The sequence below is a fragment of the Otolemur garnettii genome, unplaced genomic scaffold (assembly GCF_000181295.1).
Source record: "Otolemur garnettii isolate 467f Iridium unplaced genomic scaffold, OtoGar3 scaffold00036, whole genome shotgun sequence".
Taxonomy (NCBI): Eukaryota; Metazoa; Chordata; class Mammalia; order Primates; family Galagidae; genus Otolemur; species Otolemur garnettii.
Window position 1 is genome coordinate 3,086,259 of NW_003852431.1, and position 12,411 is coordinate 3,098,669.

A 12,411-nucleotide genomic window follows, 5' to 3' on the forward strand; every position below is an offset into this window, starting at 1 on the left:
GATGTTGCGCTGATGCAGGATTTTTTAAGAAATAAAACGTGCAATAAACATTCAGGCTTTCAACTACTTTGCTGTTTTTCTTATCAAAGATATGAATGTATTTTTACATTTTACTACATATGTATATTTGTATGGATGGTTTGTATGGCTTTAAAATTTTTCTGAATGTTCTGAACTCTTGCATATTAATTGTACCTGATTTTGTTTAGGGATTTAACCATGCTGGATCACTTCACTCTTATTCTTTGTCTTCTCAAATAAATGTCCTACAACATTTATAAAGTATAAATCCATATGTATATGGGTGTGTATCTACCACATATATCTATTAATGGAATTCTTAAGTAGTACACAATGTATATATTCATTATTACCAAATTTTAATAAATTATTTTCAAAATGGATGTTCATATTTACATATATTACAATTTCTATTTTTCTACATTTCAAGTTATCCTTTTTCTTTTTTTTGAGACAGACTCTCACTATGTCATCCTGGGTAGACTGCCGTGGCATCACAGCTCACAGCAACCTCAAACTCTTGGGCTTAAGAAATTCCCTTGTCTCAGCCTTCCAAGTAGCTGGGACTATAGGTGCTTGCCAGACATCCAGCGATTTTTTTGATTGCAGTTGTCATTGCCGTTTAGCAGGCCTGGGCTGAGCTTGAACCCGCCAACCTCAGGGTATGTGGCTGGCACCCTGCTCACTGAGCTCTGGGCGCTGAGTTATCAAGTTGTCATTTTCATATTTTGAAATTTTTGCCCAAATTATAGGGAGTAAAATTTTAACATGTTATTCCAATTGGTAATTTCCTAATTATAAGAAAATTCTATATGTTTTATAGTCCACTGATATTTTAGATTCCCTTTTCACAAACACCTGTTTTTGTGGGCTGCTGTTGGTGTTTTGGGTTTGTTTTCATGTTTGCTTTTCCTAAGTGAATTTCAAGTCCCTTTTTTAGTTTGCTCACAATATGTGTCTTACATTTTTGTTTTATTTATATTGATAGAAAGGGATCGATTTCAATATGGTCAAATTAACTAATTTTACTTTGTGATTTTTGAATCTTATTTCATTAATCAGTTACTGCTTGACTTCCTAAAGATATTTATGTTTATTCTTTTGTATAAATTAACATTAAGTTTCTTTTATTATAGTTCTTGTCTTTAAATTTTAAATTGTATTTTAAAACTTTAAAATTATTTCATTTTCATTGTAAGTTATTTTTATTTCATCTGAGAGGCACAATTGTCAGATCAATCACATTTTATATTTATGCTATATTTTGACTTAAATTGTATTACTAAATTTAATGTGAGGAAAAGGTTTAGTCACAGAACAAAGAAAAATATATAAATGAAATACTTTTGTAAGAGGCGTTCTCTTATCTCTTGTTACTGATAATGAGAATTATAAAATTGAACTCTTCATATACATAAAGGTATACTTACACATATATGAGTAATATAAACACACATTATATATATTTCAAAATTTCATACCTTCAGATAATTTTATGTGGTAATATTTTTCTGTATGTTGCAAAGTACATGTTTTTCAAAACTTAGTGGCACATAAAAATAAAGCCAACCAAGGGAAAAGATCTTGTGTTACATTAAAGTATCTTCACAAATGAGATATTTCCTATTCTTTAGAAGTTTAAGAAAGATCAAGTGCTATTAGCATAAAAAATGAACTTCAGCATTCTTATTGTCAAATAAATCAACCCATGAAGCTTTTTAACATGAACTTTGGTTATTTGTTACCATTGGGAGATGAAGATGGTGTGCTTGGATAATAAATTAATCATAAACAATGGCAAAGGCTCTGGATGCTACACATTATTGTATGAAAACATCACTGTGTACCCCATCAAGATGTACAATCAGTATTTCCCACTTAAAAATTTTTAATTTAATTTAAGTAAAAGAACACAGGTAAGAGTCTTAGATGCCTTAGATATCATTGAATAAGAAGTTACCATTTTGTAAGACAAATATACTATGTTCCAGAAAGGGTAGAGGTCCCGGTTAAATTTCTTAGTACACTTAGAATTCTAATTTTACCTTCTAATAAAATGGTTTGTTTACTTCATCATGCCTCCATTAAGCTGATTAATTAATTTTGAGCAATAAAAAATGTAGAAGGTCATTTGTTATATTGTTGTTCAAACTATTAAAATAAGTGTGGGCCGAGTGCAGTGGCTCATGCCTATAATCCTAGCAGTCTGGGAGGCCAACGCAGGTGGATTACTTGGGCTCAGGATTTCAAGATCAGCCTGAGTAAGAGTGAGACTCTGTCTCTACTAAAAATAGAACAAAAAACTAGCTGGGCATTTAAGTGAATGCCTGTAGTCCCAGCTACTTGGGAGGCTGAGGCAAGAGGATCACTTGAACCCAGGAATTTACGGTTGCTGTGAACCATGATGAAGCCATGACACTCTAGCCAGGGTGATAGAGTGAGACTCAGTGTCAAATAAAAAAATAATAATAAAATAAAATAAAATAAGTGTGAATTTTATTAGAAAGTACAAAATGTTGGAGACTGAGTATTTCTGAAGTCGACAATAGTCCCTGATTAGAAATTGGAGAAAATAATTCTAAGTAACTCCGATTGACATAATGGAATCACATACGAACATAATAATAAATCTTAAGCTAGTTCACCTTCTCACAAGCATCCTAATGGAAGACATCATTTTGAGTGAGGATTATTTCTTTTGTATTACAGTTTCAAATATCTTCAGAAAATAAAATAATTACTTTGTCAGTCCGCCATCAGAAATTATGATTCACAATGTAATAAATCATCAGTACTATGTTATTATATTCAGATTATTTTAAAAATACATCTGCATTATAATTTATATTTTTGTTTTTGCCTAACGTCTTTTAAAAATAAATGTAGCAATTTGAAAATTTCGTTATCAAAATTATAAATATGGAAAAAAAGATGGCCTAAGTACACATCTTGCAGTTCAACGAAAAGCAGAGAATCTGGCGCTCGCTTCGGCAGCACATATACTAAAATTGGACGATATAGAGGAAATAGCATGGCCCTGTGCAAGGATGACACGCAAATTTGTGAAGCGTTCTGTATTTAAAAATTAAAAAAATAAAAAGTAGAGAAACTGTAAGAATTTCAATATCTTTTTTTAGAATTTCAATATCCTCTAGGCAGGAATATTTTAACCAAAGAAAAATTGTGGACTGTAAAGCATAAAACATAAGAACACACGTATTCTCTATTGTGAGTAAGTATTGAAGACAATGCCTCTTTCTTTGCTATAATCCCAACGTCTAATTACAAAAACACACCCTTATACATATGACTAGATTTGTCCTTCTTATGTCTATAACTATGATGCTGCCATTATTATCTGCCCGTGTGTTCAGCTCTGTCAGAAGGCATGGATACAAGGGGAGACTGTTTTCTGACTTTTACACCATGCTGCAGTTTGTAAAAATTGGCAGTGTGATTGCCTGTGACATCCCAGGTCATCTCAAATACTGAGCTGGAAAAAGCCACCTCCTCTGTGTGCCGCTTAGCAGGATGACATCTGTAATGGTCTTACGTGTTACAGCTTTGTTGAGTTCTTGAAGTTCTGTTTGAGAAAAGCTTTGAAAACTTGTCTTTGCTTGCCAATTTATCCCCTCACTTAGTTCAAAGGGGTGATTGGTGTCTATAGTGTAGGCAGGACATTCTTATTCACAGAAGTGTCAATACTCTTCAACGAACTATTTTGATTGAAATTGTCAGACCTTTAAAAAATACCTGTGCCAGACATCTTGAGTCAGATATACACCTATTTTATATGTTATAATACACCTTTGTCCTCCTCTCACACTGTTCACTTGTTCTGTAAATAGAGTTCAGAAATAAACATTCTTATCTCACTTTTCCAAATAGAAATAAATTTTCAACCATGTGATCTTTAGCATCATCAATGATTAGATCCAAAAGATTCCTTCGTATGGCAAGAAAGTCACATAACTTCTCTTTACTCAGGCTTTCAATCTGGAATGAATGAAATAATACTTCTAATATTAGATATATAATATATTTCAAATGACAGTTCCAGAATTCTGGTTCAATACCATTTTATGCAATATTTCACCCATCATGATGGATTCCTAACATGATTATAGCTATATAGTTATATGTTTATATATATAATTTATTCACATTAAAAGTGACAATTTGGATTTACAACTATGCCAATCTACATGATTAGTGAGAAATGATTGTTTCCTACATGAGCTATTTTATATACATTATATTTGATTAATGTATTTAATGTAAGATTTGTTTATAAAATAAAATTTGTACCAAGTATGGAAACATCATAATCTGCATAAACCTTACAAATATCTTTAAATAGGTCACATTAATTTCCTTTAGAAAATTTTGGAACAGCTTATTAAAACATTAGCAAACATATGCGATTTATAAATTAACTTTATTTTAACAAAACATTATATATAATTGCCTATAGCCTTTATATTCATAAATTTAAAAATATCCCTGTTTTAAGAATGACATGGACAATGTTACATGCATAACAATAAATGATTTATTTTCAGAAATAGACATAAAATTGTGCTATGATTGATTTCTACTACATAAGTAATACCGTACAAAGATTACATATAAGATTTGATGAAATATATTGAGCATATTAAAATCTTTATTCTTGGGGTAGAAATTTTTTTTTTTTTTACTTCTCCAAATAAATATCCCAGACTTGACTTATTGAAATCATTGCAATTTCAGTATTTTTACCTATGGCATGATGTGATGAAAAGCTAGGATAATGCCAAGTCTGAAAATGTGATCAATAATATGTAAGTATCAGGTTCACATTACCTTATAGTAAGCACTGTGTAGAAGAGAGTTAGCTGATGTGGTATACACTCCCATACTCCCCAAATCACCCATTCTAGTCATGCAATCAAATTATTTAGGAAAATGTAAGAATGCACATACCTCATTGATATTAAATTAAAGTTATCTTTTTAAGTTCCATAATATAGCATTTGTAGGTCACTGCTCGGAGTAATTTTAACTAACTAGACTTATAAATAGTGTTGAGAATTGTGCACACTTACACATTTGTTTCTATTTTCAATATTATTTTCAAAATAACTGACCATCAGACCTATGGTAGAGTCTGTGCCCCTAAAACAAAGTTTAAACCAGTAACCTCCCCTAAAGTGAAATTACACACCTGCCTGATTCCTAGGGATCAAAGAGTGCATCGAATTTAATCTCTAAACTGAATCTGCTCTTAGGAAGCAGGTTTATATGTTGAAATCTAACCGTATTCTCAGAACTAATAGAAAATAACAGCAATGCTAGTTGTATTACAATTCATTCCCTCCTTGGCTGTTCTAACTTTGCATTATACCCTGTCAACATTTCCTGAATTGCTTATTCTAAATTATTATCTAGTTTTTTTCTTCCCTAGCATTGCAAAGTAGAGCTTTGTGGTTAGAGAAACATACAGGATTAGAACTGGAACAAGCCTTAAATCTTTATGTAGCTGCAGAAAAGTATAAAACAAAAAATCTCAAGGTAACTCCCACATAGTCATGCAGCTGGCTGGACAGAGGGAGAATAACACCGAATTGCTTCTCATTTTAACTCACTACCCGAAAATGAAATACGTGTACCATGTGCTCATTCTCTCTCTTCTCTTTATTTACTTCGTTCACTTTCCCTGAGGATTAGAACATAAATTCCGAAAAGTTTACCGAGGTGAATATGCAAGTGTTAAAACTAGTTGATTATTTTAAAGTCTGCCGTATCAAACATTTTTATGAATTTCCATAGAGTGGATAATTCCCACCGAATCTTCTTTGAGAGGATGGGAAGCTACAGCAGTTAGTAAAGCCTATAAATCTGTGCGTGACATTTGTGGGCTTTGCACACAAATGCAAGCCCACAAATGTTTCCTGTGGCATATGCATAGAACTGATAAAATTTTCAAAGGGAAAAGTGACCTACTAAACTTAAGATGTATAGCTGTTTTAGGAAAACAAATCATATATATATATATATATATAAAAAACAAATAATTGATAGATACCCATAGGTAGACAGAATGATTAATAAAACTTACCTGGGTATTCATAAAAACACACTGAAAGATTATATATTTGCACTGTGTACTGAAGATATATTTTAGTTACCTATTCAATTTCTATGCTTATGAATTCCTATGTTAAAAAAAATGTCATCAATTAGGGTAGTGCTTGTGGCTCAAAGGAGTAGGGCACTGTCCTCATATACCTCAGGTAATGGGTTCAAACCCGGCGCAGGCCAAAAAAAAAAAAAAAAGTCATCAATTAAGGTTACAGTACAAATTGTGTAGCTTTTTATACAAGTTCTTATGTGATTTGGCCTCATCAACTGTTTATTTCCTGAGGTTACTGTAATAGTTGATTATAGGGCAATGCCTGTGGCTCAAAGGAGTAGGGCACCGGTCCCTCATGCTGGAGGTGGTGAGTTCAAACCCAGCCCTGGCCAAAACCTGCAAATAATTAAATACATAAATAAACAATAATTGATTATAGACTCAGTAGCTTAAAATAACACAAATTTATTCTCTCATAGTTCTGGAGGGCAAAAGTCCAAAATCAGTTCTACTGGGCTGAGATCACAGGGAAAGCAGGACTGTATTCTCTCCAGAGGCTGCAGAGTCCCGTTGTGTGCAACCTCTCACTTCTTTCCATTGCCAGCATTCTTTTCCTTGTGGCTACATCACTCCAGTCGCTGCTTCGTGGTCACTTTCTCTCCGCCACTTTGGCATGTTAAATCTCTCACTGTATTTCTTTTATGAGGAAATATGTTTAGGAACCACCAGACAATTCGAGATAATCTCTTCATACCCAAATCCTTATCTTATATAACATCTGCAAAGACCATTTTTCCAGCATGTAATATAATATTTATAGGTTTAACAAAGGTGCCAAGGGCAGCTTTTGTGGGGTCATCATGAGATCTACTATACTACTGTCCTTTGTGATTATTTACTTTCCCAGAAAGTGTCCCTTACAGCTCAGCCACAGGCTGGGAGGTAGTGACAATTCTCAGGCCCATCCTCTCCTTCCAGTCTTTGCCTGTGCTGGTCTTCCTGCCATCTCCAATCCTGGTTCTCATGGCTCTGGGCTTACTTACTTCCTGCATGTTATCAGTCTAACTCAGGTTAAAACAAGTGAATGCAGAAAATACAGAATGAACCAGGCAGGATTGTTCATGCCCGCAATTCTAGCACTCTGGGCGGCCAAGTCTAGAGGTTCACTGGAGGTTGAGAGTTTGAGACCAGCCTGAACAAAGCAAAATCCATCTGTACAAAAAAATAAAAATAAAAATAAATAGTCAGTAGTGGTGGCTACTGAGGAGGCTGAGGCAGGAGGATCACTTGAGCCTCAGAGTGGAATGTGAGGTTGCTATGAGCGAGGCTGACACCATGGAACTCTAGTCCAGCCAATAGAGAGAGAATCTCTCTCAAAAAATAAGTAAGAAAAAAAATGAGAGCAAAAAACCCCCACTCTTTGCTGAGGCTGTGTTGGGACTGACATAAGGATCTTGCTCCCTGTGCATCTTCTCATCATAATCTAGCATTTCACTTATTTACTTGTCCTTTAACTCTTTAAGGTACAGAGAATATAATGACCATTGCTTTAAATCTGAAAATTACCTTACTGCCTGTTACACATTAGGGGATCAATATACATTTATTGACTGCATGATTGTGTGATTGACTTCGTCAGTAGGAATGCTAATTTATTTCAACATAGTATCCTGATCCTCAGAAAATAAGCTGAATCTCAATTAGAAAGAGGGAGTCACTATATGTAACAATAGGAATTGGATTTTCTGTTATTACAGCAGATATTAATATCAAACAATTACAAAATGATCATAGGTAGATATATTGTAGACTTGAAATATGTATTTTTGTTTGGCTTATAGCATTTACTATAAAAAAGTTACTAGGTCCTTATTTGATGTAACATGAAATGTGGTACATGCTCTAAAGTGGAGTAGTCCTTTCCTATATTTCGAAAAGTCTAGTTTCTAAACATTTCTTAACATATGAAAATATGAGCACTCTGAATTCTATTCTACAGTCCTTTATCTGATAACAACATCACATAGGTTGTATGTTCAATCAATTCGACTTATAATGAATGAAAGGTACTCTGAGCTCAGTACTATGCTGAAAAGGGGAAATAGAGTGGCGTGAGATTAAGCTTCTGTCTTCAAGGAAATGTTAATAAAAGAAGGGACATAAACTATTTGACACAATACATGAGAGCATGGGTAAGGGATATGGAAGCTAAAATACGCTGTTGGAGAATGCAAAGGTTTGTGTGGGTGCACGTGCCCATTCTCTCCCCTTCCCCCCACACAGCAGGGTTGATGGTAAAGTTTGCTGTAAATCTGGAGAAGGACTCTCACATGCTATATCCCAAAGGAAGACCAGGAACCTGCTGGGAAGTCCAATCAGAAAGGGATAATAGAGATGATAATTTAAACATTCTAAATAACCAATGACACATGTTCAGGAGTAATCAAGTGGTCCACATCATTCAAAGCCATGCTCCCCAATTTTGGTTAATGTAAGAAACTAGCTTGAGATGCATTTTATAAAGTTATAGCTGCCATAGATACTGATCGTTTCTGATCCACCTGGACAAACTGCAAACCTTCTGTAAAGGATTATCATTCTACGATGCTGTTGAGAACATTCATGGTTCAGGAAAGGTGGGCAAAATATAAACATGAATAGGAGTTTGGAAGAAGTAGATTCCGAACCTCACAGATGCCTTTGGGTAATTTAGAACTTTAGTGGAGGAAATTACCGCAGATGTGGTGGAAATAGCAGGAAGAGTAGTATACCTCTAAGAGGGGCCCGAATGCGACAGAATTGCTGCCATCTCACGGTACAAACTCTAACGGAGGGGCAGCTGCTTCCTACAGATGAGCAAGAAAAAGTGGTTTCTTGAGATGGGATCTATTACTGTCAAAGATGTCACCAACATTGTTGAAATGAAAACAAAGAATTTAGGATATTACATAAACTTAATTGGGTCGGGGTTTGAGACGATTCACTCCAATTTTGAAAGATGTTTTACTGTAGGTAATAGATTATCAAACACCATCACAACCACAAATGCATAACTTATGATAACATAGTGAAGCATATGTTTTACTACATGAGGGCTTCCTAAGCACATTAATAGTATACACAGTATTTCATGTGATCTAACTGAAATAAATCTGAATTTTTGAGGTCTTTATTGCATATAAACAAGTATATTTTGACTACAGACATTCCTTTGTATATTAATTCCAGTAGACCTTTTACAGGCATCCCTTAGAGATGTTGTAGTTTTGGTTCCAGACTGTCAATAATAAAATGAATCTTGTAGTAAGAGTCACATAACTTTTCCACTTGCCAGTGCATTCAAAAGTTTTGTTTGCACATTACTGCAATATAAGAGGGCAGTGCCATTATGGCTACAATGTGTACACTTCTTAATTGAGAAAATACTTTATTGCTAGAAAATACTAAAGGTCATTTGAACTATCAGCTCATTACAATCTTTTGTTCTGTGGAAGAATTTTTGAGCTAATGGATCAGGGTGGTGCTTGCTGAAAGACAACAATAAAGTTTTCTCAACCAATTAACTCTTCCTTACACAAAAGATTTTGTGAGGATCACTTGAGGTTGCAGTGAACTATGACATCACAGCACTCCACTGAGGGGGACAAAATGAGACTCTCTTAAAAAAAAACAAAAACAAAAACATAGGTTTTGTCTGGCAATACTGCTTCTATAGGCTCTAGAAGGTTTCCAGGCTGATACATTTTACTATGAAAATGTGAAAAAGGAAAGTTAATAAATCGTTGTAGTATACTACTTATTATTCTTGTTAGCATAGAGTATTTCTTCATTTAAATTTTACTGATTTCATTAACTGGTCCATTAAATGCAAATTTTCACTTGTAACAATCAAAATGAATTACTGACTTGTTCATTTTGTTATACTGTGAAGTTAACATAAAATCAGTGCAGAAACAAAACAACTCTATGCCCTTAAGCCTTGATAAATCTACAGAAACTGAGCCTATGCCTTAGGTATTCATTGGGCAATCACCTAATACTTCAACATTTTTTATTAAATAGATTGAGCGCCTGTTTTCCCAACACATTTAAACCTTATAAGCATTTCACTTTTACAAATGCATTATACATCTTATTGTTATGAGACATAGAACATTTTCAGTATCATTCTGCCATACTGTAACTGAAGCTAATGTTTCTCCTCCAAGTTCTGAAAAGATACAGTTGATGCTCCCTTTAGAGTTTAAATACAATGGGACTGAATCGGAGACAATAAACGCCAAGACACAAACTCACATTTAGCCAGCCTCAGACAGCATGAGTTTTCATTTTCCCTTTTGTCAGGCTGTGTTCACTTCACTTTAAAATTCTGCAAGCTTTGGATCATCTGTCTCGTCTTTGGGGAGACAAGTCCACCATCTAATACAGTTCACTAGCTATGTCAAAGTCCAGCTTTACTGGCTGGGAATCAGAGTTGAGGGGAAATTCCTTCTAACAGAGGGGCCATTTGACACATTTTATTATTTTTATTACTGAACACCATAGCAAACTAGCCAGTCGACTGTGCATTCAAAGACACCGACCTGCCCCAAGGACTCACATCTCAGCAAATGATCCCTTTACCCTGCCTGGCTGGCCCAGCAAAGGACAGAGAATGCAATCATCTTGATCAATGAACCTGAGGAAAAGCAGAGCAGGCAGGACACTAATCAAATAAGTGGATCTGCTGAGGCTAATCCTTCAATCCCAAACTTTGTTTCTTAAGGGCCCGCAGGAGGTAAGCAGAGGAAAGAAAGCTAGACAATACGCTGTCCGTGCATGCCCCAAATTGGCCCTCCCCAGTTACGTTTCTACTCAGTCACCTTGAAAATACAAAGCAGAGTCCGAGACCTGCAAACGCATATTTTGCTTCAAATGCCCTTTTACATATAACTTGGCTACTGTTGGGAGCCTTTAGAATTATAAAAATATCACATCTGCAATTGCAAGCATCATCACAGAGAGAAAATATAGGTAGAAAAGCTGTGTGAAAATAATTACTCTTCATAAGATTCCCTATGTAATATTCTACAGAGATTGTTACAATTAATAACACTTTGGTCAAAGAGTTGGAACCAAGATTTGAAATTGAACACCTGTGATCTATGTAACCTCGGGAAAATGATTCTACCTGTCAGCACTTCAAGTATATCTGTAAAATGAAAATAACTATTTAAATAGATTTTTGTGAAGTGTAGTTGGAATCATGTACTTAGAAATGCCACTCAGGAAGTACAGTTAATATATGCCTTATTAAATTTCACTCTCCATGTTTAAAACAAGTGCTCAGATACTAATCCCAATTAAAAAGTGTTATGACTTCTATACAGAGTTTTGAAAATTAGAAAAGCACAGAGTAATTCTTGAAAATTGAAATAAGAAACTCATATTCGTGAGGTCAATTTCTTGAAGTGTCAGAGTAGGCAAGCTACATAAAAGAAATAGCAAAATATTTTGCCAGAGAGTAGAAATATGCATTTTATATATTAAATTTAAAGATTAAATATTAAAGTATTTCTTTGTAGATTTATTTTTTTTATTAGCTTAAATCTTTTTTTTCTTTTACCCATATCCTTCTTTTCATTGGTACCTGGTGGTCAGCTTTAAATTAGAAGGTTTCTTTTTAAAAAGGTTTAGTAAAATCATTAGCAAATTTAATATTTAAATTTCATGTGTATATTTTCAATAGAATCCTATTCAGTCTTAACAAAGAAAGAAATGCTCTCCTTTGCAATAATGGGGATAAAATGGGAAAATATTATGCTAAATGAAATAAGCCAAGCATAGAACACACTGGGTGTTCTCACTTAGAAGGAGAATCTATCAGACTCACAGAACCAGAGAGGAGAATGGCGGCTAGAGAGGCTCAAAGGCAAGGAATAGGGAGATAAAGTGCAAAGGATAGAAATGAGGTAAGAGAGGAGGAATGTGTTTCTTTGTTTTCACTTTGACTTCAATTGCATGGTGTGGTGAATATTAAAGTATTGTACATTCAAAATTGCTAGGAGAGTACCTTTTTTCTTGAAACAGAATCTCACTCTGTTGCCCAGAGTAGAGTGCTGAGGCATCAGCCAAGCTACAGCAACTTCAAACTCCTGAGTTCAGAGGATTCTCCTTCTTGGCCTCCCAGGTAGCTGGGACTACAGGTGCCTGCCACCACGCCGGGCTAATTTTTATATTTTTAGTAGAGATTGGGTTTTTTTTTCTTGCTCAGGCTAGTCTCGAACCCCAGAGTT

The 12,411-nt window shown here is 34.6% G+C and overlaps 1 non-coding gene across 1 annotated transcript; it reads left to right on the forward strand.

The window, feature by feature from the left end:
* The first annotated feature begins 2,999 nt into the window (after positions 1-2,999).
* Positions 3,000-3,103, forward strand: LOC111725301. The gene has a single exon (XR_002773394.1). It is a non-coding gene; the product is annotated as a U6 spliceosomal RNA (small nuclear RNA).
* Positions 3,104-12,411: the final 9,308 nt, after the last annotated feature.